The sequence below is a fragment of the Eretmochelys imbricata genome, chromosome 27, assembly GCF_965152235.1.
Source record: "Eretmochelys imbricata isolate rEreImb1 chromosome 27, rEreImb1.hap1, whole genome shotgun sequence".
In the NCBI taxonomy this organism is placed as follows: domain Eukaryota; kingdom Metazoa; phylum Chordata; order Testudines; family Cheloniidae; genus Eretmochelys; species Eretmochelys imbricata.
Genome location: NC_135598.1, coordinates 14,411,134 through 14,438,480, shown reverse-complemented (window position 1 = coordinate 14,438,480; position 27,347 = coordinate 14,411,134). Strand labels below are relative to the sequence as shown.

Below are 27,347 nucleotides of genomic sequence, written 5' to 3'. Positions count from 1 at the left end.
CCACCCCAGACTCCCCCTGCCCCCCACCCCGGCTTCCTGCTGCCCCTGCCAGACTCCCCCGACCTTGGCTTCCCCCTTCCCTCCACCCCTGCCAGATTCCCCCTGTCCCCAACCCTGGCTTCCCCCTCCCCCTGCCCCCGACTTCCCCCCGCCCCTACCAGCTTCCCCCTGCCCCACCCCAGACTCCCCTTTCCTCCGCCCCTGCCAGACTCCCCCGCCCCCGGCTTCCCCCTGCCCCCCCCCGCTTCCCCCTCCTCCTGCCAGACTCCCCCTGCCCCCCCCAGCTTTCCCCTCGCCCCTGCCAGACTCCCCCTTCCCCCCACCCCGGCTTCCTGCTGCCCCGCACCCCGGCCACCCCCTCCCCCTGCCCCCAACCCCGGCCAGACTCCCCCTGCCCCCGCCCCTCCCCTTTCGCAGGCTCCTCCCTCCTAGCCTCGAGCCCCTCCCTCACCTGCATGACCTCATCCAGGTGGGCACCTCCCCACTTGCCTGAGGGACAGCCCCCCCCCGGCCTTCCGCCCCGTGACCGCCATCCCCGACGTCCAATCGCCTCCCAGCTCCCAATCCAAGCGCCAATCCGCTTCCGGCCCCGCGTGCCCGGCCGCCCTCCGCTCGGCAGGCGGCCAATGGGGAGGCGGTCCAGCGAGCCAGGGGGCGGCGGAGCCCCCGCCCCTGCCGGCATGAGGGAAGGGCGAGCGGGCCAATGAATGGGCGGCGGCGAGTGGGCGGTGCCTGTGTCCATGGGGACCGCGGGGGCGGGGCTGGGCTGCGGGCTCTGCCCCACCCGCCTTTTGTTCGCTGGGTGCGAGCCGGGCGGCCGCCAGTGCCGGGCGGGAGCGGGCGGAGCGGGGCAGCGCGCGCAGGTGAGGGCTCGCGCCTGGGGGGCGGCGGGCGGGCTGAGGGGCTCCGCGTGCCCGGGAGCGGCATTGGGGGTCTGGGGGGGGGAGAGTCTGAGGGGGAACCGCCCCCTCCCGCCCCACCCCACCCCACCGTGGCGAGGGCTCAGGGCGGCGCCTCTCCCGGGTCAACGTCGGCGGGGGGGCGCAGCGGTCCCGGCTCCGAGCCTCGCGGGCAGGGCCCGGGGCGGGGGGGGGATCTCCGTGCCCGGGCCCCCGTGCGGGGCGGGGGAGTTCAGCGTGGGGAGGGGGGGCTCCGTGCCCGGGGCTCCGGGCGGGGCGGGGGGGTTCAGCGTGGGGAGGGGGGGCTCCGTGCCCGGGGCTCCGGGCGGGGCGGGGGGGTTCAGCGTGGGGGCTCCGTGCCCGGGGCTCCGGGCGGGGCGGGGGGAGGTTCAGCTGGGGGGGGGGTTGTGCCGGTTTGTCTGGGGTCTGGCACGAGCCAAGCGGCGCACGAGCAAAGTTGGTGCAAGTCGGGGGGTGGGGGGGGCGGCGCTGGGCCCGGCCGGGGCCGGGGCGGGCCCGTGTCTGTGGCCGCGGGCCCGCGGTCCGTTCGCCGGCTGGCGCTGGGGGCTCGTCCCTCGCCCAGGAGACGCGTTCCCAGCGTGACCGCTCTCGCCGGCGTTTAACGCGCCCTCCGGTCGCTCCTGATCAAGCCGGGGCGTCGCTGAAGGCCATGCAGGCGCCGTGTGTATTTAATGCCGAGAATCCGAAGCGCGCTCCGACCACCCTCTGCAGTGGCCTTGGCTGGAGCGTCAGGTTTGCCGGGTTCCTGCTAAACGTCCAGGGAGAAGTTGCTTTGCACGGAGAAACTGGATCCTGATGGGATCTGGAGCGTGAGACGCCTTGTATCTGTTTTGCACTGTGCAGCGGCTCCAGAAATCTATACTGTGCATTAAACCGAAGGGACGCCTGCTGCTTCTTAAAGGCAAGTGGTGTAAACTGGAGTTGTCTTGGGTTTTCAGGCTTAATGAGCTGTTTTATAATTCGGGAAATCTTGGTAACAGGCAGTGCAGCTTGATTTCCTCTTGAATGCCAAATTACAAAAATCACTGAGCAAGATGTTCTGCAAATCCCCTTCAGCTGGTCCTTGAAATTATACTTTTTTTGTTGTTGTTGTTTAAAGCTCAAAATGGGGGTTTCCTGTTTGTTTGCTCGAGTCTTGCTGTGGCTGTTGATTCCTTGGCAGCAAGTTTGAAAACTGTCTCCTTGGCTGGCCTTCAGTGAGAGTGGGATCACTGCTCTCCTGATTAAATATATTGGTTAGTCTCTAAGGTGCCACAAGGACTCCTTTTCTTTTTGCGAATACAGACTAACACGGCTGTTACTCTGAAACCTGCTCTCCTGGTTGTTATGGGAGGAAAGAGGAGACAGCGTTCAGACTCAGCTCTCCATATGCTAACATAAGATGACAATTTCTTTGAGGCCTGAGCAACATGCACTTAAAATTGTCCCTCTCTATGTAATTGACAGTGCAGTGGATCTAGTACAACCAGCTTTCAGGGTGAAGTTGCAGTGTGGCCGCTTATCAGCGTTTGACACATTCGCTTTCTGAGGTTGCTGTATACTGTTCATGTATTTGTTATAAAATGATCAAACATGCTTTCTTGATTCACATGCAGTGAGTGTGTGACTGATGCGTTTTTTCTCGCAAAACACAAAAACTGGTGCAGGCAGGGTTTGGGCATTTGGCTCCCAGTGTTTTGAGGTCTTTGGAAGGAAGATCCTGTACAAGTGAACAGTGTTGACTCTCTTTAATGAAATTGACTGATTGGAGTCCCTTGTAGTCACATGGCTTGTAGTGGTAGAGGCTTGATTTGCAAGCAAGTTGACACTTAGATTGCAAGTTAAAATTGTTTGCCATGCAGTTGGCTAGGTAGGCTTGGCCTACACTTGAAAACTCTGTTGGTATATCTATGCAGGTTGGGGCCTGAAAAAACCACACCCTAGTGTAGATACTATACAGCAATGTTGATGGAAGTAGTTCCGGGAGGAGGTGGCCCTCCACTGACAGCAAAACTCCTTCAAGAAGGCTGTGTCTACACTGTGTCGCTGTGCTGGTCTAGTCTTCTTGGTGTGCACATACCCTCAGTGTCCCTTGTTGGTTTTCAGAGCGCATGCATGCTTGATCTCGGCGGTACGGTGATTGCACAGTCTGTCACATCCTTCAAAGCTGAGTTTGGGACCTTTATAAATAGGTCCCTATCAAATTCACTGTCCATTTTGGTAAATTTCACAGTCATTTTTAAAATCCATGGTTTCAGAGATTTAAATCTTATGTTTCATGGTGTTGTCACAAAGCATGGCTATGTATTAAAAAAAAATATAAACCTGTAAAGCCCTTAAGGTAGCATTTCTCAAACTGGGGGTCCCAACCCAAAAGGAGGTCACAAGGCTATTATTGGGGGGGGGAGGGGGGAAGGTTTGCAATATTTTCACCCTTACTTCTGTGCTGCCTTCAGAGCTGGGTGGCCGGACAGTAGCCGCTTCTGGCTGGGAGCCCAGTTCTGTAGGCAGTGCTTCTGCCAGCAGCAGCACAGAATTAAGGGTAGAAATACAGTGACACCCCTCACCCCCCCACAAGAGCCAGGTTTCACAGTGGAGACCAGATTTCATGGTCTGTGACACGTTTTTCACGGATGTGAATTTGGTAGGGCCCTATTTATAAGAGCTTGAGCCAGTTCATTATACTTTGCAGCACGTTGGAGTAAAGTAACTTTAGAGCCCCAAATCTTGTGTGTTCTCATCTTATTACCAGAACTGTCCTTAAGTGAGAGGGAGTTAGTATTGAGTATGAAAGTAGGCAGGACTTTGAGTGTGATGGTGAGGAGTGAAGGAATAAACTCAAACCTCATGTGTGAGTGGAAGGTAAAAATGGAGGACATGAGTCTGCAAAAGGAAGGAATCCATGGGGTAAAATTACAAGCATGTTCAGTCTGCCATGCTGCCGGGCTTTGGGGGAACCCTGGCACTGGTAGTGGAGAGGGTGTTCTAATTGCATTACTAAATGATTAGCTTAATTAATTAGGTTTGCAGCAAAGATGAAGGGACAATGCCAAAGTGTTGCTGGGAGTTGCCTGGGGGGGAAAAACTCTTGTATAAGGACCCTGAAAAGAGAATCTCAGTAGAAAATTGCTGCCATAAAATCAGTGTGAACATGTATTTGTAAATGCCCTGATGTACTTTGCTCTCAGTGGGGAGGGTGCATATTTAATTATATGGTAAATACAGGGAGAGCTGCATGAAGGGGAGTCAGGCAGCGGTGCTTGGTGCTGTCCATAACAACAGAATATAGACCTGATTGTGCATTGTAAAAGTCTGAGGGCTTGTTTCCTCTTGAAATGCTACATTTGTGCTGCTATAGTTCCTCAGTGTGAGGACTCACTACAGCAACAGGGGGGGTTCTCCCATCCATGTTATAATCTGTACCTTATTCCCTGATAACCAGAAACTTCTATACTTAAACTCTGTACCGTTTACTTCAACAGCATCTTAATAAAATTATTTAATCCACCTCCCAGAGAGGCGGGCTAGGTTGTTGGAGGAACTGTCTACATGAGGGGTTAGGCTGGCTTACCTGCATTTCTCCGGGATGTGAATTTTTCACACCTGAGTGACGTAGCTGAGTGGACTTAACTTTTGCATGTAGACCTGGCCTCAGACTATTCTGTTGTTGTGAAGTAACTGAACACAAAGCATTGTGTCTTTGCACTTTCTGTTCGGGGCTGATATCCACCCCAGTGCGGAAAACTGACCTAGCATCTGGCATGGAAAAAGTGGTGGGTGGTGGGAATCTTGAAGTTGGTGTGATGCTGTACCATTGATTTAAACCCTCTATTCTCAGTGAATGTTGTAGCAAAGCCTGCTTAGAACCAAACTGCAGAAAATACAAGATGCATGTGAAAGATGAAACTTCTTGTGCTTGTGGTTTTCTTGGGTAGAAATTAAGTTTGGGAAGAGCAAAAGAAATAAAAACATCTTTTCACAATAATACCAAATGTTCTGAAATCGGCCGGTGTCCCAGCATTCTACGGAGTATTTAAAGTTGCTCTTTTCTTCTAGGCCAATAAATTTCTCAGTTTGGAGAAAAAAGAAAAGGAGTACTAGTGGCATCGGATGAAGTGAGCTGTAGCTTTTGAAAGCTTATGCTCAAATAAATTGATTAGTCTCTAAGGTGCCACTAGTACTCCTTTTCTTTTTGTGAATACAAACTAACACGGCTGCTACTCTGAAACCTGTCAGTATGGAGACTGGCAGTGCTGAGAATGTGCTATTTATTTCCAGGATCTCAGTGTCCATGTTCTGAATTCTCAGTGAGGGCAGTGTTCACCTGGGGTGTATTCCCAGCAGGCAGAACAGCATATTCCTTCACTGAGGTGGATGGCAGGATTGTGAGCGTTTTGAAAGAGGAGAGGAGGCACTTAAGTGTGTTCAATTGCTGGGGCTGTGTCTTGGGAACCTTTTGAAATGAGTCATGCTGATCTCTGCCTGAAGGGAAACAAAGTGCCCACTTGTGTTTTAGCTCCATGGGTCTCTAAAAATATGTTGGGGGTGACGTCCGTGAGTACTCTGAGCCTGTGGGTCAGGTGTTAGTGCATTCAGGGTGACTTTCAAGTCAAGCATTAACAACTCTGGCTCTGCCAGTCTCAGTTAAAAAGCAAAGAATGTCAGTTTTAGATGTGAAGTAGCAGGTTATCTGTGTCTTGCCCACGCTGCACCTGCTTGCGTGCCTGATTAAAGTAGACATGTTCTTGCAGAGAATGAGTGAGCTCCAGCGGGTAGGGTAGTGACTCCTGGATTCTATTCTCAGTTCCAATATGGACCCTCCATGTGACCTTGGGTGAGTCACTTCTTCCCTTGTGTCTGTTACCCCATCTGCAAAATGGGGTACTGATGCTCAGCTGCCTTTTCTGGAGCACTGTAAGAGCTCCATCAAGTCAGTGTATCTTATCCCCAGGCGCATCAGTACTGGGGCTGGAAGAGCAGGACTGGGCCAGGGAGGTTAAAGAAGGGCAGAGAGACTAAGGAGAAGCTGGAAGGAGATGTTAAAGGCATGATGCTACTCACATGTGTTCTTCTGTACTGGAATCCCCTTGAAACTCCCACTAGCAAGCACTTGCTTGCAAACTCGAGTTCCCCCAACACCCTGTAGTGTAGCTACAGACGCCCATGAGCTCTTGAGTTCCTCTGGTGTGCCCCAAGAAGTAGCAGGCCCTCCGGGAAATGCGTGACCCTTTCCTATTCAAATACTTGGACCTGCAGCAAGTCAAATCTGTCCCTCATTTCTCCTGCCTTTCTAACCACAAAACAAAGGTTCTCTCCTATCAACTACTGGAATGGATGGATCTCTGCACCTAGATCCATCCCCTGCCAACAGTAGATCCCTTCCACATGCAGTTGAATGAAGCTATTCAATGTTTCTCTGCACCATCTTTCTCTGAAATCCTTCCCTTCTTCTAGAGGCATTGATGCTAAAGCTGAAGTAGTTTTGTCCATGTGCATGACACAAGCTCTTCTTGAAACGAAACCTTTGCTTGAGCTATGAAGACTCCATAGTGCTTCTACTTGTAGCTAATTCCTGCACTGAAGTGTTAAGAGCAGGTTGTGTAGATCCAGCAAACCCACCACTGTGCCCTGGAGCAGCTGGCACCCTGCTTCTCTGGTATTTGTGCTACTTGTTCACCTAGAGTGGTGAAGCCACTGGGTCATCTTTCACCTGTCCTTCCACATGGTCCTTCCACCTGTTAATGAAAGCCCCGTATCCCAGCTTAGAGGTAAAGTTCAGAACCCTGCAATGATGCTGTTTGGTTCTTTTACCATTGGAGACGGTAACTCTGAGGACGTAAATGGCCTTGTTATAGTCTGACTCTGCTGTAATGAACCAAAAAAAGAAGTCTGTCTCCAGCAGCATCTTTGTCCAGACTTTTTCTCCGCCTCTGAGTGTTGATGAAATACTGGAGTGAAGAAGTGCCAACACCAAGTAGCCATCTGTGCACTTTCACTCACCTGTCAGTTTGGGATTGGAGAATCTCTAGCTCTCTGTTCCCATGGGTGTTAAGAGAAGTGAGAATTTCCAGGGGGATTTAAAAGCAACAATCTCCTTTTCGGTGATTGGATGGAGCCTCTGCTTTCCAGCTGTGTTCCTAAATGGGGTTGGCATGACATGGAGGTCCCTGTCACTTGACCAAGGTCCCTGCTGTTTGTAATAGAGGCAAAACACTCCAATAGATATGTTCATTCTCTGATAATGGATTTGGAGAGGTTTAAATGTCCATTTTCATGTCCTTTGTTAATGTTTATTGAATAGGCAATAAAAGTACAGAATACCCAATTAAACTGTCTTTGTACATCCTAAATCTGTAACTATTCATCAGCTTGGAAGGGTTCCATAAAATGTCATGGAAATATTCATTTTACTGCAAATTTGGTTTAAGTGGGTTTGGCCATTAAGCTATAGGAATGCAAAAGCTTGTGGTTTGAAATGGCTTTTTTTGTGCTTTGCAACTTCACATTTGTCTTACGTTTTTTTAGGTGGCTGGGTTAATGCGAACAAATTGCTTGGGCCATTTTGGGGAAAACTAGTTAAAAAATGCAACTTGAATTATGGCATGTAGGAGAGTGGGTCCCAGTAACCTCCCTCTCTCAGGCTTGCCAGAGAGTCCATGCAAAACAGCCACTGCACTGCAGCCACTTTAGAACAATGGATTTTTATCTTCTATTGTCTCAGCAACCCATGAGTCATGGGTGTATCCTCCCCAAGTCAGTTTCTTTCAAACAGGGCTATCAAAATAAACTAGCCCTGAGAGTGTCTCTACACAGCCCTTGCAGTGAGCCTCCCAGCCTGGGGGGGGGGGGGGGGGAGGAGGAGGGAGGACAGGGACGGGAACCGGATGTGAGGGACTTAGGCTAGTGGGTCTCGTGCTAGTGCTCCAAGAATAGCTGTGTAGACAGCGCTTTGAAATTGCAGCTCAGGCTCTGAAGCCCACCCCCTTCCTAAGTCTGACCCAGGCTGGATGGCTTGCTTCCACGGGCTGCGTAGAGATACCCTAAACACGCAGTCAGGATTGACAAGACTAGTGCTTAACCTCTCCATGCTTTCAACCAGCAGCCCTCCAGAAGGAGGGCTATGTGGCTAGTGAAAACTTAACTTGGCAGCTTGCTGGGTGTGGGGGTTGGTGCCATGGATAATGGTGTCAGGAAGAACAGACTACTTCTGCCTGCTCATGAGAACAGGGTAGTGGAAGCCCCCAGAGTCCTCACAGGCCTGGACCATGCCAGTGGTGAAGTGGGGAGAGTTTTAAGTGTTGCAGTCGTAGTTCTGAAGAGCTCTCTAACCCCATCTCCACCCCCCCGCCCCACCCCCAGCAGGGTAGTGGTGTAAAACTGTAAAGGATTTAAAAACAGACGTATTAAACATGATGACATCTCTCCAAAGTCACCTATGTCATAAGCCCACTAAAGCAACACCATGTCTGTCTCAGAGGAGTCTCCCCAGCAATGAGCAATTCTGCACAGCTGAGGAAAAAGGCCACTTCCTTCAGAACTGAGGGGAGCGGAAACTCCATTTATAGCATTGTGACCAATCCTGCTGGTGCAGAACTGCATTTCCAGATGCACAAAAGCATCTTTTTGGGGAACGCTTGGAGTAAGTTGAACACCACTTGAATCCATGGTCACTTCACACAGTTGAGAGGTTACAGCTGTCTCTCATGTTACAGCTTCCCCAGTGCTTAGCTTCCAGTTGGGAAGGTCAGTTGCTTCTACCACCTCTGAAGCTGATTCTCCTTCCTTATAGTTGCAGACCTTGAACAACTTCCCCTCTAGTCCCAGGCAATATTTATCCTTGATAATGACCAGTACAGAACTAATTGCTTTAGCAGGCTTCCCCCCACAAATCCATGATCAGGTTCAGGAGCTGGGATCAGTAAGGTTTTAATGGTTGTGAGGCTTTTCCAACTTTGAGTTTGGTCCTGTTGCTTCTAAAGTTTATCTCTAAGCCTCTGTTCTTCTTGTGCTGTGTAGGATTTGGCTTTTTACACTTTAGCTCTGGATCAGTTTCAGAAGACACTTGGTCTTCCATAGCACTTTTATCAGAGCTCTTAAAGCACTCCACAAAGGAAGGCAAGTACTTTCATCCCCCTGTGGTAGATAGGGAAACTGATGTCTTTCCTACATTTAAAAAAAAAAAAAAAAAGTTGCACAGATTTAAGTGTCCACACAGTTGTTTGCAACAGTTTGTTTGTTTCTCTTCAACCAATTCTTAATTGAGGTCAGCCAAACCAAAAGAAGTCGCTCTTAAATCAAGCATGTCTATGCAGGGGTTAGTGGTGGTGTAACAATCAACTTAACTCCCACCCTTTAAATTAATCTGATACAACTTTCTCCCCCAGACAAGCCCAAAAGCAGAGTGGTGCGAGATGCCCAAGAGGTGGCAGGACTGGAAATAGAACTTGTCTTATGACAGGTTTCAGAGTAGCAGCCTTGTTAGTCTGCATCCACAAAAAGAAGAAAAGGAGTACTGTGGCATCTTAGAGACTAACAAATTTATTTGAGCATAAGCTTTCGTGAGCTACAGCTCTCTATCAGATGCATGCAGTGGAAAATACAGTGGGGAGATTTATGTACCCGGAGAACATGAACCAATGGGTGTTACCATACACACTGTAACGAGTGATCAGGTAAGGTGAGCTATTACTGGGGGGGGGGGGAATCATTTATAGTGATAATCAAGGTGGGCCACTGTAGCTGACGAAAGCTTGTGCTCAAATAAATTTGTTAGTCTCTAAGGTGCCACAAGTACTCCTTTTCTTTTTGCAAAACTTGCCTTCTGACTCCCAGTCTAGTGCCTGATCCACAAGATCGTTCTGCTTTTCACTGTTAGTGCAGGTGCACCCATTGTGGGTCTGATTAGAGACCTTTGACTCTCACCTTCATGTCTGAGAAGATTTGTGGCTCTTTCAGAACACTGGCAACCCTTCTGTAGTTTCATGGGGCCAGTAGCTCTTCACCAAGTTCCTAGCTGTCATCTTACCTGATCACTCTTGTTACAGTGTATGGTAACACCCATTATTTCATGTTGTCTGTGTATATAAATCTCCCCACTGTATTTTCCACTGCATGCATCCGATGAAGTGAGCTGTAGCTCATGAAAGCTTATGCTCAAATAAATTGGTTAGTCTCTAAGGTGCCACAAGTCCTCCTTTTCTTTTTCCCACATCCAGTGTGACAGCACACAGCAGGTGGTTCAGAGGAGCAGTTGGAGATGATGATTATATGGGGTAGCAGGAGTATTGTATCTGCATGTAGAAAAACTGGCCAAGGAATCTCAAAACCTGACTGAAGCAGCTTTAAAAGGGGGTGTAGTTGCACAGTAGCAGTCACCAAAACAAAACGCAAAATATTTCAGGAACTTGGAACCTTTGGGATGTGGAATAAAACAAGTGTGGCAGGGTCGGTGAAGAGGGAATGAGTTGCTTGTCGCTCCTTTAAGCAATGTCCACACTAGGAAAAGAGGAGTGTTTTAACATGTTACCTAATGTCATCAAACACGTGTGAAAATCCCAGTATGGACAAGGCCAGGTCCTAGTTTAACACGTTAGCTGGTCATGGTAAGTCCTATTGGGGAAGCTTCCCTGGCAAATAGCAAAGATCTGGCTTGGCTAGATTGGGTTTCCTTACCAGTTCTTGACAGTAATGGCTGACAGGTATTCTATAGAAACTAATGTTTGTGCTCTTGCAAAGGGAGGTGCTTTCTTCACTGACAAATTTAAAAAAGTCTGCCCCGCTTTGCTGTAGTGATTGCTCCTTCCTGACCCTGGTGTAGCGTCTAACCAAAAAGCACATTGCAGGTAGCTGCAAGTCCTGGTTCTGACTGTTTTACTGATCTCATCTAAAGATGTAAATGTTTTCAGGCAAGAGCTTGCCTGGTCTAATTAGCTTGTCAAACTTCAGTTGAATGTCACATTAATTTTGGAATCTGAAAGTGCTGGGGAAATGTTTCAGGTTAGGCATGTAAGCTGGTAGCTGGAATAGAATTAGGTTTTGTATGATCCTTCTCATTCTCTGAGTATCTGAAAGTGCTTTGCAGTAAGAAATAAGCTATGGTAGTGAAGGGTGCAGGTAGTCAGCAGTCATACATGACACAGTAGTTGTTGGACTTCTCTTCACTGTCTTATGTGCTTGTTGTGTGGCTTTGGGGAGACATGGACCTGCCTTCCCAAAGTGCTTTGGGATCTGTGGATGGAAAGCATAAGTAGTAAATGCTTCTTAGTAGACGAGGGCATTAGGACCCATTTAGTGAGGGAACAGCATTAGCTGGGTGATGTGGGTTATCGGCCTCTCTCCTTGGAAAGTGCTCCTAATGTATCTTCTGTCCTTCAGAGCAGTTTCAAAAAGACCAGAGAACTGATCTTCTGTTGCAAGTATTCTCCACTGTCTAGGTTTTTGCCTCATGCCCGTCACCTTAGTACCTGAGGATCTCTAGGGCAGGGATCACCTATGACCAATCTGTAAAGCATCAGTGGTACTGCATAAATAGCCTTGGTTGAAATGGAATCCGTGATTTTGTCCTAGGATGGTCTAGTGCTCCCCACTGAAACCTACTGATACTACAGGTGTTTACAGAATAAAACACTCCTGTGTCTGCAGAGCAGGAATTTCCTTTTCAGCACTCAGACCTCTTTTGAAACAAGCACATAAGTGACAAGTGCAGTTCTAGCTTTGAAGTTTAATACGCAGCCTAGGAATATTGCTGTGCTCTTGTCTGAAATCTCGTTGACAAACAGACCTCCCACTTCTCTTGTGTAGGAATAATGTATATTTCATAAACGGCTGGGCTGGGGAAACAGTCGTCAGACACAAAGATGTTTCTAATTAGATGGAGGTTTGAAATATCTTTCTAAATCTGCCATCCCTGATTAGTTTTTCTGCAGATTCTGTCAGGCCTTTAGGCATTTCATAATGCTTCAGTCACTTTGTTCTGAAATCATTTCTACAGAAAGGGCAGGGGGCATGGCATTCAATCTGAAACTCTTAATACAGATGTTGTTGTCTACAGATGTGTTTGCATCATTAGCCCCAGTGCACTGAGAGTTTTGGCTTCTCAGTACTTAAACCAAATGTGTCTCAAGGTTCTCTTCAGGATGTTGAGTGAGAGACTTTGGTTTCTGCCCACTCCTGAGGCAGGATGGACAGCCAGGTGAAAGTGATCTGGGTTGCTAAATGTTTTTTGAATATTCCACACCTGGCTGACCAAAGCCATTACCCATGAAAAGCTGTAAAAATAAATACAAACTGGGCCTGAGATGTTGAGGCAGCATGGCCCTGGGAGGGAGAGGGGGGGATACTGGTCTAGGAACTGAAACTAGAACCCTGGTTCTACTGTGACCAAGGGCAAGTTGCTTCAACCCTGCCTCAGTTTCCCAACTTTGCCTTCCCCTTGTAAAGTGCCTTGAGATCTCTGGATGAAAAATATTGCTGGTGTTTGGCAGCAAGCAGTGGCGGGGGTGGGAGACCATTTCCAGCTCCGGAAAGATAATTCTTTCTCCAGCTACTCAATGAAATTGGAAAGGGTGAACTCTGCTCAAGTTTTTTTCCAGTGCACTGAAGACAAATGAGACTTGTTAACGGATGAGTGTGGCTGTTGTGAATTCTTTGAAGGCTCATTCGGTTTTGGAAAAAACTAAATTTCCTAATTAGGATCCGCATGTGTCAATTGGATCATTTTGCTAGCAAACTTGTATAAGAAGCGTTCCCCTGCCCTTCTTTTGTGGAAAGTGCCTAGCTGGCAGAGGGGAGATGGGGGGTGGAAGGGGAAAGCTGTATAGCTTTCTGTGGGTGTCACATCTGTCTGCGGCTGCTATATCGGGAATGTGGAGCCATGCTGCCTTTGGACTCTGTTGCTTTGTGGCATTGACTTACTAGGGCATATCACGGCATGAAGTGCATTTGCTTAACTGGTGGTAAAAAGACCTTTGGCCAATTTAAACAGCCGCCTAGTAATCACTCTGACACGCAGGCAGGGCACTAGTGGCAAACCATTAACTTGCTCGGACAGGCTGGGCGTTGACTGGTGTTGGTTATAATTTCTTATGAAACATCTGAACTCCGCAGATGTAATGCGGTTGAATATAGAAATGAAGTTAAGACCCCAAATCCTTTTGTTTTCTCCCTCTTGAATGCCTTTCTTGGCTGTAAAATGGGGAGTGCACTACAGAAATTCTGTATTTTTCTTGCCATTATCCAAGCTGGAAATAGCACGAGTGCCTCAAAGCCTAAATTTAAAGCCTGCAATTATTGTGATCTTAGGGAGCTATTTGTTCATAGCTTTTTAAAAGTAATAAAATCTATCTTCTCCAGATGGAGTTACTGTGATTAATTGTATTGTTTTGGAGTCACGGGCAGCTCAAGCAAGCATGCCAGAATCTCCTATTCATGGGCAAATGGCAAGTTCTCTCATCTGTCCCACTGATATTTCCAACAAGAACAAACGGGCATTAGTGAGAGAATCTGAGCATGTAGAGTTTCTGTTCCTGAGGTTTGATGTTGGTTTCCTTAAATGAAAGTGGGACAGTTGTGGCAATTCTCTGAAGGGACCCGGGTCTACTGATTACCTGTTTTTGGCATCTGAAGCTCAAAGGCTCAGGCTGTGTAGAGGAAAGCCCAGTACATGCATGGGGGTGCCTGTTCTGAGCTAAAGCCATTATGAGCTTGTAACCACAGTAGAACCCTTTGGTGGGGTTTGTAGGACTGACTTCTACCAGAGCCCCTGCAGAGTTGTGGGGTGATCTGTGGTACATTTATTAGCATGCCTGTAGATTCTTTTATTGGGTTTGAATTGCTTTCTCTAACGTTTTCACCTTAAGAATAAATGTGCTTGCTTAGAAAGAGCTGTGTGGTAACTTACAGCTGCGGGTGATTACGTTTTTCGGAGCTTGAGAATAGTAAACAAAGTGTAAATGCTGTACTGGTTAGACAGTTTGGTTTGCTGGGGATATCACAGTGTTGGTGGGGAACTGTACAGCCAGGACAAATCTCTGACCAGCAGTGAGAGAGATGACGGTCTCTGCCTGAGAGAAGCGATGGCTGGGTGTCCTTGCTGGACCACGGAGGGAGACTGTTTTGTCACAGTGTAGGGCAACTGCACCTCTATTAATGCCCACTGAGACATACTAAGATGCATTCTCGTGACCTTAATGACTGAGAGAAATACACTCTCCAAGGTGCCCATCCAGGTTTTTAGAGAGTGTCTGCCAGCATGGTGTCAAGCACTGAGCCAAGTGCTATTGCTTGTTTCCTTCTGATAAAACTCACCGAGGACAGCTGAGTTCAGCTACTGCTGATTTCTCCAGGAAATGTGACTGGTGAGAAGGAAGCTGAGCCCCGTGCTGTAGCGCCAACGGTGATTTCCTGCACCAGAAGCTGTGTCCCCAGGAGAAGACCCAGCTTCTCCTGCCAACGAGAGAACATCCTCTTACGCAGAAAGGGTTGCTATTAAACTTTAAAATCAAATGCCTTTCCTATCGAGGAGCACAGATGGCTCATCCCAATCCTACACAAGGAGCAGCGCTGAGTGTGGTTTCGAAGAGGCCATGGGAAATGCCAGGTCTATTGTGTATCTAGGGGTAATCCCCGAAGGCTGCCTTCGGGACTGAGGGATATGATGAGGGATGAGCCTTATGGTGCTCTGTGCAAATGGAGGAAGAGGCGACCCCTGCCCCAAAGAGCTTAGTCTGCCACATCTTGGAGGAGATGGGGAGCACTTGAAAGCTAGGTGACTGAGGGGTTGACAGGAACACGCTTTGTTAGTGGCATCTTTATTTTTAATTGCCTTTGTTTTAAACCCCTGCCTAAAACTTGCCCCTTTGCTATGTTTTTGAATGAATCCTAGCCATGTTATATTTCTGTATACCACTAACCCCCTAACCTTTTCTGTTTAGTTTCAACCCTTGCCTTTTGCTATTAAATATCTAACCCTAGCCTTTCTATGCTGCTCCGTGGAGAAGAAGGATACGCTTGTGGTTAAGAGTATGGACTGGGACTCGAGAGCTCTGGTTTAATTCATGCCTCTGCCAAACCCTCCCTGTGGTGTGCACGGGCAAATTGCTTAATGTCTGTCTCTGTCCCCTGACTGTGCAATGGGGTAGATCTTTCCTCTGTCTATTTCTGTTTCGATTGGAAGTTCCTTGGGGCAGGGTCTCTGTTCTGTGTCTGTGCAACACCTAGCACAAAGGGATTCTGAACTTAGCATCTTTTGGTGTTGCCATGGGACAGTTCTGCAGGTCTCCAGACTTCGATGTACCTAGAACATGTTTGGATGGGGGTTCTAGTGGAGGCAGCATATCTGATACTTGGATCTTGTCTCCACGACTAATTTCAGCTGGGCTTGTAATTGAGCATGGATGGGTCTAAATCCAGCTGTGTCCCTGCCCACCTCGAGACTAGGAGTTGGTGGCCTAAGCTGGCACATGGTTGTCTTTCTGCAGCTGGTCTGACATGCTTCTTTCCACCGCAGTGTAGCTGGACAGCCCCTCCCTCCCTTGTGCTTCTGTAACTGCTTTGTGTGATACTCTTGCCAGCTCTCTGTGGCAGGACAGGGTATGATGCCAGCAGCCCATGGGGCAACTCTGTGTCCTGTTGGGCATTCCACATGTACTGAGGCACTGTTGGCTGGCCACGCTTTCCCAGAATGCCCTGGTACAGCACTTGTAGCTGCATAGTAGGTGTGGACGCACAAATGCGTTTCATCTGTTCTTGTGCAACAGAAGCTGCGGTGTGCATCACCAGAACTCCGTGTAACTGGGGCAGAGTGTTGTAAGCCTCTTTGGTAGACAGCTGAAGAGGGGACCGCCTCGAACATCACACCACGGTGTTTTGAAGATGTGGTGCATTTCCTCCGGGGGATGTCACGTCTGCTCCCAGGGTTTTGGCTGGCTGCTCCTCTGTGCCTAACTAGCCTCTCCACTTACATGCTGACGGTTGGGCCCCATATTTGTTTTCGGGGATGTTGGGAAGTCCCCAAGCACAGCTGACTGGCTTGGAAGAGCTGGTTTGCGTCCAGGGATTCTCCCCGGTTTATATCAACAAAGCTGATGTCTTTCCCAAACATCTTGTTAATGGGAAAGCAGGTCAAGGGGCGGGGAAAGGGCTTAACACAGAAGCATACACGTTTAATGTAATTTTGCCTCTAGTTATTCTGATGTAGTAATTATCAGAGCCTTTGGATTTTGCTATTAATAATGGGGCATGCATGTGCTATTACAACCAATGAGACTGGTCCCTGTTGACTCTTAACCTTGGGGAGGGTGATGCTGCTGTCAAAGTGAAGATGCAGTAATGGGGTGGCTTCAGGTTCTTAACCTGGGAAGAGAGAGTGTGGGATGGGAGGAAAATAGAGGGAAAGGGAGTGGCTTCCCTTTTTTTACATGTCGAACAGCAAAAATATATTAGCAGGCTTATGAGAGCCCACGTGGTGCAACAGATTTGGCCTGCAAGGGCGATGGAATAGTTATGATTCAAAAATGGAAACTTCTGCAGTGACCTCTTTCAGCCAAACATACCTTCGGAAGTGGCTGACAGAAGGGTGTGGGAGGGTGCTGTGCGTGGTGTTCTCAAAGAATATGTGCATGCTTCTAGTGTCAGTCACCTTGGCGCTCTGTAAAATTGCTAAAGATTCCTTGGACCTTCCCATTGGGAAAAGAATTGGCATTTCTTTATGCGCACGTGGTAGAGTGGAATCAGGTTAGCTGACTGGGGTCTAACCAGCTGACTGGGGCGAAAGGCCTGCTGATTGGTCTAAAGCAGCAGTGTCCAATAGAAATTCAATGCTAGCCACACTGCTAGCCACACTTGAGGTTTTGAATTTTTCTTATTAGCCACATTATAAAAAAGCCACATGCATTAGCCACAATTCAATAGCCTATTCGCCACATGTGGCTAGTGGCAAACGTATTGGACAGCGCTGGTCTAAAGATTGCCCTGATAAAGTATTGAGGGTGAATGTAGCTGACTTGCATAAGTGCAACATAGGAGTTGGCATTAATCATGATTGCCCATTGTCCCCTGCTACAGCAGTACTTAGCCCACGTTGCATGCAGGCCAAGAGGCCAGGTTTGACTGGTGTCCCAGTCAGCTGTGATTGCAGGAGCGCTTTCCCTGCTGCATGGGAGGTGCTGCCGAGTGTGTGTGTATACCAACCATGTCCCGCCCCACCCCACCCAGTGTTGCCAGGAGTCCCTGCCTTCCAAGCAGTAGTGGCAGGAAAGAACATGCATAACACTCCACCCTCCCCCCAGATTGGGTGGAGCAGGGAGAGGGCATGTAAAGTGGAGTTTCTCAGCCACTCAAGGATGGCCCATGTGAGGGTGTTCCATGGTTACAGCACTGCACATGTCAGGGCATCGCACCCTATTACTGCATGTCTCCCTGACTCTCCATTTTAGGATAAACCAGGGGAGTAGCACGTAGGGACAGGAAGGTGACTTTTACCTCTGCCTATGGCATTGGTGAGACTGCTGCTGGAATATTGCGTCCAGTTCTGTTCACGTTTTATAGGATGCTGATGGAGAGGCTGCTGAAAAGAGCCACAAAAATGATTTGAGGTCTAGAGAACATGCCTTCCAGTGAGACTTAAAGAGCTCAATCTGTTTAGCTGATCAAAAAGAAGGTGATTTAGAGTAATAGAAGTATCTTCATGGGAAGAAAACACCAAGTAGTAATGGGGTCTCTAACCTAGCAAAGAAAGGTAGAACAAGAACTGATGGCTGGAAGTTGAAGTCAGTTAGAAATTGGGCACAGATTTTTCAGTGCAGGTGATTAACCATTGGAACAAACTGCCAAGGGCAGTGGTGGGTTCTTAATCTCTTGATGTCTTCAAATCCAGCCTGGATGCCTTTCTAGAAGAGGCTTTAGCCAAACACAAATGAATGCATTATTGTGCTCAGTAACTGGGGGAAATATAATGTCCTCTGAAAAACGAGCCCCTCAGTCTTGGATCATTTAATGGTCCTTCTGGCTTTGGCATCTCTGAAATGTCTCTTCATGGCTGAGTTACTCACTGCTTCCAAGGCTTAATCCAATGGAAAATATCAGCATGAGACACAATAGAACAGGCCGATCGGCTGCTTGTGTTAAGCATACCCACGAGTACATATGGTGGTGAGATAATGCCCTGAGCTGCATGCTGTCTGGCAGATGCTGGCTCCCTGGCCTTCCCTTATGTGGGGCTTTTGCTTCCGTGTGGCAGAAAGCAGAACAACTTGCAGCAGGTAAGGAAAACATGCAAACAGCTAGCACGGTGGTGGCCCAACAAATGGCCATTTCAGCTCACCATTTGCTGTGTACCTATAATAACCAGACTTCAGCAAGAGACCTAAAGGAGGCGGGTGTGTCTCAAACAGCTTGCAGGAGGATCGTGTACTCCACTTGCTGGGGGAAGATAATTGTAATGACCAGCACTGTGCATATTCTTAGAAGGGGAGAGTAGTGGAAGCTATTAATACATAACACCTTGTCATCGTATGATAGGAGGTGCTGAAATATTACAGCCTGAACTTGACTTGAGTGTGTGGGGTTGTCAATAACTATTAACTTGGGTAAAGCCAAGGCACTTCCAGGGTTTGGAGAATGCATTCATCTCTTGCATCTGTTCTTGTGAGCTCTACTGATGGAGAGCTGCAACCAAACAAAACAGGTAATTGCAGAGAAACACACGGTTTGGAGGGTGCCTCTTGGTTTGAGCTGAGATTTGTGTGAAGGAATGCATGAGAAATGCACACACCACTGTGTGCATGAGAGAGGATGCTTTGTAGTAGCCTTGTATCAACAGTCTTGGAAATGACCTTTGCCTCCCAGTGATGGCATTTAAAAATTACTATTTTGTAATAACCTCCTCCAGTCAGCTGGCCCGTCTCCAGAGGCCCCTTCCCATCTTTCTGGGCAACTCGGAATGACGTTATCCAAGAGCCTGTTGATCGTTGTTCATCTACCTGACATGGGAAGCTGGGGGAACGGTTCCAGTACAGTATGAACATGCCAGGAGAACAGAGGAATTCATTTCCTTTGTTTGCATAGATGATAAGGACAGAGCTAGCAGAGTGGGGGATGGGGAGGGAGGGAGTGAATCGTGTTCTGCTATTTCAGCTTTCTTTTAAAAGATCACTGCTCCAGTAACACACGAGTCTCCTGCTCATTAAAGGTCCCTCCGCTCCCTTTGAATTCCTCAACTTTCCTTCCCTGTCAAGCCTCCATTGAAATGATTTAAGCTACCGAAGGTCTGACTCTTTATATATTTAATGCTTTTATTTTTCATTGATGCTGGTGGAATCTTGAAAAGCTGTGCTCTCTCTCTCTCTCCCTCCCCCATCCTTGTTTCTCCTTCTGGGAAGGGACCCCTTTCATAACCTCAGCAACTAGTCTTTTATAGAGCACTGCATTTGCTGTGCCTTCCATCTGAGCTTCATTAGCTGTAAATTATTGCAGTTATTGTAAACTTTTATAAATTATTTTATAAATTATAAATTATTGTAAATTTTTTTAGGAGGAAAAGCAGTTTTGACCTGCTCCTGCAGTTAACCCAATCTCTGCCTTAGAGAGTGGCATAGGAAGGTGTGGACAGGGCCTGGACATGCTTCTTGACCCCCTTACAAAGCAATATGGGCTCCATTCAGACCTTGTAGATCACCTTAGAACTTAAGCAGTGCTTTAGGGCCACAGTTTTAAAAGTACTTAGGTCCCTGGGCACTTCTGAAAATTCCACCAGAGCTCATGGAGTTGGGCATGTCGTGGGATAACACCCATGGGAGTTGGGCACCTAGGCACTTTTGAAAACCCCACTAGGTACCTGTCTGCATCTTTAGGCACTTATATACAGCCCTTAGACACTTACCCCTTGGAGGGAGGTGTGGAGACATTGTGTTAAGTGGCGTTCCAGGGCCACAGATGCTGTCATGAGATCCCAAAGGTTTCCTGGCTTCTATACCTCACACAGAGGATTTGACTGGTGCTCCAGTCGGGGTTGCTTTACGTGCTTTTGGGACACCTTCAAGGCCAAATTGTATCCCTGATTATTTGCTGCAAAGTTAGGGTTCATTGCAGGACAAAACATGTCCTGTTTTTAATCCCCTGTTGTGGTTAGTAAGGTGTGAATGCAAAGACCTGCTGGAGACCTCTTCCACTGCTGTGGGCTGAGGAAGGGGATGGCAGGCCAGGCCACATGAAGTCGGAAATGCTGGAGGGGCTCATGGATTCAGGACTGCCCCGAGTCAATCCTTGGCATTGTGATGGGCAGAGTGGGTGGTGCCCCGAAATGTGAGTGGATTCAGTGGGGGGGTGTGTGTGTAAGGTCAGACAGGCTGAGATATGGGCTCAGCACTAAGAAGAAATTGCTTTCTGTCTAATACTTCCCCTGTTGTGTGAGGGGAGGAGATAATCAGGTGTGATAGACTCATCTGACCTCTGGGGCCTACAGATCACCTCCAGGAAGTGTGTGAATTAGACATGTAAAGCCCTCTGCAGGTTGGGATTTGGGCTATGACTGACTGTGTGAACATGGAGTTAAAAGGGAAACTCTTCTCCTTACCCTAGGTGTGGCACTGTTCCTGAGGGCTCTAGAGACCAGCACTTGTCTATAGCATCTTTCTCTCTTCCCTACTTTCTGTACCTCAAGTGTTAACTAATTTGCTGGTGGGAGGATTTGAGATCACCTGCCTTAAAATCTGTGCCTCTTGCTACATGTGTTTGTCAAGCTGCCTTAAATGCCTCTTTTAAAGGCCTGAGTATCTAATTGCATTCGCTCAGGCTCATCCCACTTGTGCCTCACTGTGAACAATGCGATTCCTGAATGGGGAGAGCAACAGCCCTTCTGACCTTTTGTTCTCTCCCGGAAAATGGAGGGGCTGCTCCTTTGCCTGTTCCCTCCCTTGCTCCTTCTGTAGGGGAGGGCAGCTGGCTTTGGGTTTGTTCTCTATGTAGAATGTCAAATGAAATCCTAAAAACTCCCAAGTGTGGGGAAACTGGGGGGGCTCCCCCCTCTTAACACCATCTTACCCAAAGGTGTGTTTAAAGTTACTGGCCTGCCTCTGAAGGGTAGTGCTTTAGGATGCTCAATGTCAACACTTTTAGTTTGAAATCTACTAAAAATTCTAAGCACAAAGTAAGATTTCTAAAGTGTAACTAGACTGTCTGGTTATGGCAGGGTAACCCTCAAACACCATGGCTCTTCAGCCTCCAAGTGGAGCAGATGCTTAGCAGGATTCTCTGTGTTGTCCAAGGGGTTAATGTAATATCCCTGAGCTTCATTTAACCTATTTTAGTGGTTAGATAGTGCTCTGGTAAGCCCTGTGTTCTTAGACTCACATCCTTTTAACTGGAGCTGGCAGTTCTGGCTTTCAACATTGGCCTGTGATTTGAAAGGGGTGGGGGGTAGAATGTGGTCACGCACTCCAGTATGGGGGCACAGTGTCCTCTTGTTGTGCCTTGATATGCATAACTCCTACCCTTCAGTCCTGCACCACCACCACCCCCCCCCCCATGAGAAGCTGGCTGAGTGATTTGAGCCTGACAACTGGAAGTGTCATGACCAGGAGCTGAGCATCTCTGGGGATAGGTTGTTTTTTATGCAACAATATTTACGGCTTCCCTGCTGCTTTTTTTGGGGTCACTCAACAGTAAATCAGTTTAAAGTTGGAACTCTAATAAAGATTCTGCTGCCTGCTCAGCACAAAGAAAGGCAAGTTTATCTCAGGGAGCAAAAGGAAAGGACCAGATGCAGGCATTCGAGCTGCAAATAGATGCATATTTATTGGAGACTTCCTTGTCAGACGTTATCTGTGCAAAGATGAAGCTGTCTGGATGTAGATCAAATAACTTTGGAGATATGAGGCTTCTAGTCTCTCTCTTTCCAGCTGTAGCTTCCTCTGCTCCTTGTCAGGATTCTTAACTCCTTGACTCCAGGATTGTAGCAGGAAAGAATTAAACCTTTTTTAAAAAGTCATTGCTCTTGGGGAGCGGATGGCTAAACCATCTAGCCTGACCTGATACTTGGTTCTGTTTTGACACTCTTGTGCCCTTAAATAAACTTTGCACATCTAGTTTCATGTCCTCCCGACATGCGCATGGAATTGGCCAGTCTGGAATCTCCATGGTTTTCAGCTGTCAGTAAATACCTGTCTGTGGAAGTGAAACCCAGTTCACTAGAGTTGCTTACTCCCAAAAGCGTTGGCGGTGGCATGTTCCATAAAAACTTTCAGGGCTAGAAACGGTCACACCAGTTTAATAGTCAGTGGTTCCACCAGCTTTTAGAGAGTTTCCCACTGCCTGTACTAATATTTGGCTGCTTCATAGAGTTCAGTTGGTCATATATTGAGCAGTGACTTTGCCTGAATTCCTGAATCTGCAGAGTGGTATTTTCCCATGCCTCTGAGGGAGCAGCCTTGTGCCTCAGTGAGCTGCTGCACTTTGGATACCAAAGTGTACTCTCCCCATCAGGTGCTTGCTGTTGGGGAAACAGCACATGCTGATGGTTTGGTTGGAATGGGGAGCACTGTTTGTCCTATCAGCATAGCAATAGCCCTTGTAACTGCAAGCCAAACACTTACAGTTGAAAAGGCACAGGTTAGCCCCAGCTTCTCTGCAGTAATTACACTGAATCAGTTCAGTAGGGTAGTATCTTGTGTGACTGTTGAATCTTTCTGGTGATCAAGCTAGGTGACACTCAGTCCACTTCTATTCCACCCTCTGCATTGGCATCTGGATTTTTCTTAACTTTTGACAGATTTCTAGAAAGAAGCATGCTTGGGGCAGTGTGGCTGCTGCTGTCCCCTTTGAGGATGTGGAACCGTCCAATAGATCATCTCAGCTTCTTGGATAGTCTCCCAGCATCTTCCTTGGTTCCAAGGTCACAAGTATAGCGCTCGCTGCACCTCTGTCCCCTCTGACTGCACGCCTCGTGCCATGACTTCTGGTATGGAATCGTGCAATTCTTCCATTCTGAGACCGGGTGTTGAGCTGCAGCATCCTTCTGTATCAATCAAGCTTAACCAGCAGCTCTGACTGGGTATGGCACCCATGATTCTGCCCTTCTGGAGTCTGGGACCAGTGGTAGATAGTGACTAGCAGCCTTCTTAAACCCAAGTGTTAAATCTGTAACAGTAGGAGTAAGGAGGTAGGGAGGGGAAAAAAGGTCTTAAACTGTCTATATGCAGGACTCTTCCCAGAGGCATTGCCATCCTCTAGTGGAGACCCGAAGGAAGCTTCTCTGTCCCAGGTGCCTATAGCTTTGGGGTCTAGGACAGATATTGGTCCCTTTCCCCGTAACTTCCTTTCCCTGGTTGAGGGTGTGTCCTTTTAAATCTAGCTGGGTTTTTGTTCTCCTGTGTTCCCAGGCTTGGGCCCTTCCCTGGACAGACTAGTGGGGTGAGGGGGGAGCTCAGCAGATGGTCAGAGTAGACCATCAAAGGGAATATCTCTTGTGATGTCCCATAAGTGTTGGTAGATGGGCGGCTATCTTGAGCCATTGTTCTGCTTCCTGTTTTTTACCACTGCCTGCTATTAAACTAAACCAACGTATTCATGCAGTAAACCCCAGTGACCCGGTCAATGTACAGAGCTGCCACAGTGTGATCTGGTCCCCATCTGTACTGCGTTCAGTGGGTGCTGTTTGCACCCGTCAAGACAGCTGCACAGGGTCATTGTCTAGGAGGTGGTAGCTAAGCGCAGGTGTGGCTCCTCCTGTCTGGATATCTCCAGCTCCTGTGCTGACACAACAAAGGGTGCGAAGCTGCATTAGAGTTGAGTGGCAAGTCCATGTCTAGAGCTCCTGCCAGCAGAGCACTTCCAAAGTGATGGATGGGAGTGTGCTGCATATTACTCTCCTGGACTCCATTAAAGGAGCAGGGCTTGACCTTCACATGGTCTCCTGGGAGAGATCTGGTGTCCGCTGCTGTAGCTACTAATAGAATGGGAAAACTCCCCCCCGCCCCTCATAATAAGCATTTCCTGTTGGCTTTTCATGCTACACCACCCCACAAGCATAGGGAGCAGCCTAGCAGATACCTGGATCATGGGTTTTTTTTAGACAGATGAGTCCTGATATAATGACCCTGTCTCTGAATGCAGAAGTTTTTGGTGGCAGACTTGGTTTCTGCTTGTTACAGGGAAGGAGGACCCTGTTCCTTGTGTGGTGGTCTGTCTGTGCTCCACTTTCCCTGAAGGCCCCTGCAATGCTGCCAACGCAGAGTTCAAAACTCACGAGTCTGACCCCCAAAATCGTGAGACTTCAATCTTGTTAAAATTTGCCTTCTGGTTATGATGCCTTCAGGGCCACATTTTTAAACTGTCCTCCACAGCAACAGGGCTAAGCACTTCAAGAGTGGAGGAGACTGTAAAAAGGGACGGAGAGACTTTTTCCATTAGACCATATGAACTGGAACCATAAACTCACTGAACATTAAATCCCACCCAATGAGGGTAAATCCATCCTCATCATCGTATCCACTCATTATACTTCACACCTGAACATAGCCATTATATGAACAACATATCCCCATATCTCAGTGTCTGTGCTTGGATCCGTTAAACTTTTACCCCCAATTGGGGAGAGTGCAGATTATGTATTCCTTATGTCACCCGTTCCTAAACCGAATTTCGCACCCCTTGATAATCTGTACCTTATTCCCTGATAACCAGAAACTTTTATGCTTTAAACTCTGTACCGTTTTCTTTTTACTTCAACATCATCTTAATAAAATTATTGAATCTGTTCCCATGGCTTTAAGGTGAATACCAGGCTGAGTGTTAGCACCACTGGTCACTGCATGGGTCCTCTGGTCACATCTCGCTTCAGCTCCACTTGCTGCCTGCCCTCCGCAAATTCTCTTGCTCTTTCCAAATCCGAGTGGGGTGTTTGTGGTATTGGAAACCCTTTTATGTACAGGCTTCAGAGTAGCAGCCGTGTTGGTCTGTATTCGCAAAAAGAACAGGAGGATTTGTGGCACCTTAGAGACTAACAAATTTATTTGAGCATAAGCTTTCGTGGGCTACAGCCCTCTTCATCGGATGCATTCAGCTCACGAAAGCTTATGCTCAGATAAATTTGTTAGTCTCAAAGTTGCCACAAGTACTCCTGTTATGTACAGACCAGTTAACCTAATCTCTGTTTATATGCCTGCATGCTGTAGGTCAGCTTTCGTCTAGTGATGACCAAGGGCATTGTTTTCGTGAGGGCTAATTCTCTCCCACGAAACCTCTTCAGAGCTAATATCCTGGGGAAAGGATTCTCTTTGACTCGGAAGGCATGGAGAGAAACTCTGTATTTGCTGCGTTGGAGTAGGAGGCCAAGTAGCTGGTATGGCTGGCGTGATGCAGCGCAGCCTGGCACCAAAAGAGATTTTCAAGGCTGAGCAAAGGTTTTGCATGTCATTTGCTCTACAGAAGACTGCCTGGATGCATTGTTACCTTGTTCTCTGCTCTGATTGCAACTGCGCAGAGCATACCTTCGCTCTGCTTGTGTCTCTGCTCTCAACAGGGTGAAGACTCAGGCATCCTTTCTTCCAGTCCCTCCAAATTACTGGCCCAAGCCACACGAGGGACCACCTCTGCTGCAGCAGCGGTTAGGTATCTCTGTAGTGGTGGGCACTGTTGACTACCCACTTGGCATGTTGCCTGCAACTGGGAGGCCAGAATAACCATGTATCTTGCTGCCTTCAGAATGAATTTCACTAGCTTTCCTGTGCTAAACCCCCTGATCCGACAAGGGGACAGAGCTGGATTCTCCTCTGGGGCTCTTAGGTCCCACAATGCACTGACACCGTGGGGAGCACAGCAGAAACACACAGAATAGATAGTTCCTGGAGCAGCTGACATTTTCCGAGCCCTTAGTCAAACAGCGACATTCTCTTTCCTCTAGCTCAGTCGCCTAGAGGTGCACTTGCTGCAGGCTCAGTCCTTGTTTGAGCTGTGCTACTTCCTAACCCTACAGAGACACTTCTCAAGGTGTGAAAGATCAGGCTTATTACTAGCTCGCTCCGTGCCTCTGACCAGAGGCTGCCAGGTGAGTTGAATTGTGGCTTTTTTTATTTTGTAGCATGGATGAAACTCTGGAGAAAACTAGGTCAAAGTACAAACACGATCTCCACTTGCAAGGCTCTTTGTTGCATTAAGGTACTTCATTGTTCTCGCTCCTACAATAAAAAGGCTAAAATCCCCTTTCATATTTCCAGTGCAGCTCTGAACTGAATAAAACCTGCTTCCTTCCTCATCCCCATCCCCAGAAAGGTGAGTAGGAGCGGGAAAGTCTTTTCTCCTGTTCCCCAAGGGAGATGCGTGCTCAGTCAGAATAATACTAATTCCTAACTGAATACACTTGCAAGGAATTCCAGAAAGGCCATGCTATAAACAATAACATCTTGTAGTGTACAGTTTTCCCAGCTGTCTCCCTTGCCCTTCATCTGTTATCGCCTAGCAGGGCTCTCCTGGCTAACGGCCCTGTCATGATCTCTGGCCCCTCTGTTCCAGTGGCATGCAAACCAGTAGAATCATAGAATAGAACTGCCCCTGCAACTCTTCCCACCTTTCACGAAGCTGCTCTGTGTTTGGGCAGTGCTGCACTCCAGCTGCTTGCCTTTAACTCTGTCCTGTAATGGAGCTGGGCAGTTGCAAGACTGGGTCTGGCGTATTCTGAAGCCTCATGGTGAGTGCTGTGAAGGAATGGAAGAAAGCTGGTGCCCGAAGTCTTAATCTGGGAAACCCTCGTCGGGCTACTCTCAAAGAGATTGGTGCCTTAGCCGACATAATTTGCCTGCACTTCTGAGCGGCTAGCTGTGTTGTGGGACTAGAGATGCTGTGTCACAAGGGCATTGGCTTGCCCACTATTTGTACAAGTCTCTTAGAGCAGATAGTCATGTGCAGTGCCTTGAAAATTGTTTTCCTGTTCGCAGCCAAAACTTATCCGGCACAGCTCATTTAAGCTTGTAAAACACCCCGGCCTAGCTTTTGATTTGTAAGCTTAAATGATTGCCACCTACACTGGAAAAACTACGGCAGCTCATGCATTATGCAGAGCTGTGTGAGCAGTCAGTGTTCCAGCCGAACCCAGGCATGCTTGGAAAATAAGTGGCTGTCAAACTCCTTCATCTCTCAGAGCAGCAGTTACTGTCCAGTATATGCTCAGTCTTTCTGTAACCAGCCCTTCCTCATAGTTCGTGCACTCACAAAACCTGCTTCTTCTGCTGGCCTCTGATTGGACATCCTCCAGCAGCCCTGCTCATGCTGTGCGTTACTGGAGGGAGGCAGATGGTCTGGTTCCCCTCAGGGTTACACCTGGCCTTGGGGGGGGAACTCATTTTTCTTTAAACAGAAAATTGCCCCTCTTTAGCAAAACCTGAATTTCAATGCAGAGTTAACATTCATTGGGGCATCTGATGAAGTGGGGTTTAGTCCACGAAAGCTTATGCTCAAATA

At 48.1% G+C, this 27,347-nt stretch overlaps 1 protein-coding gene across 2 annotated transcripts in view; it reads left to right on the top strand.

Moving 5' to 3' along the window:
• The first annotated feature begins 772 nt into the window (after positions 1-772).
• Positions 773-27,347, top strand: part of JUP (junction plakoglobin) — a 50,760-nt gene continuing 24,185 nt past the window's right edge. Inside the window, exon 1 of one of the 2 annotated variants that reach the window (XM_077806427.1) lies at positions 773-863. The gene's annotated coding sequence lies outside the window, so the exon portion shown is untranslated. Of the gene's footprint in view, positions 864-1,501; positions 1,822-27,347 lie in introns of those variants that run through there. The other variant, XM_077806430.1, reaches the window with a different exon arrangement.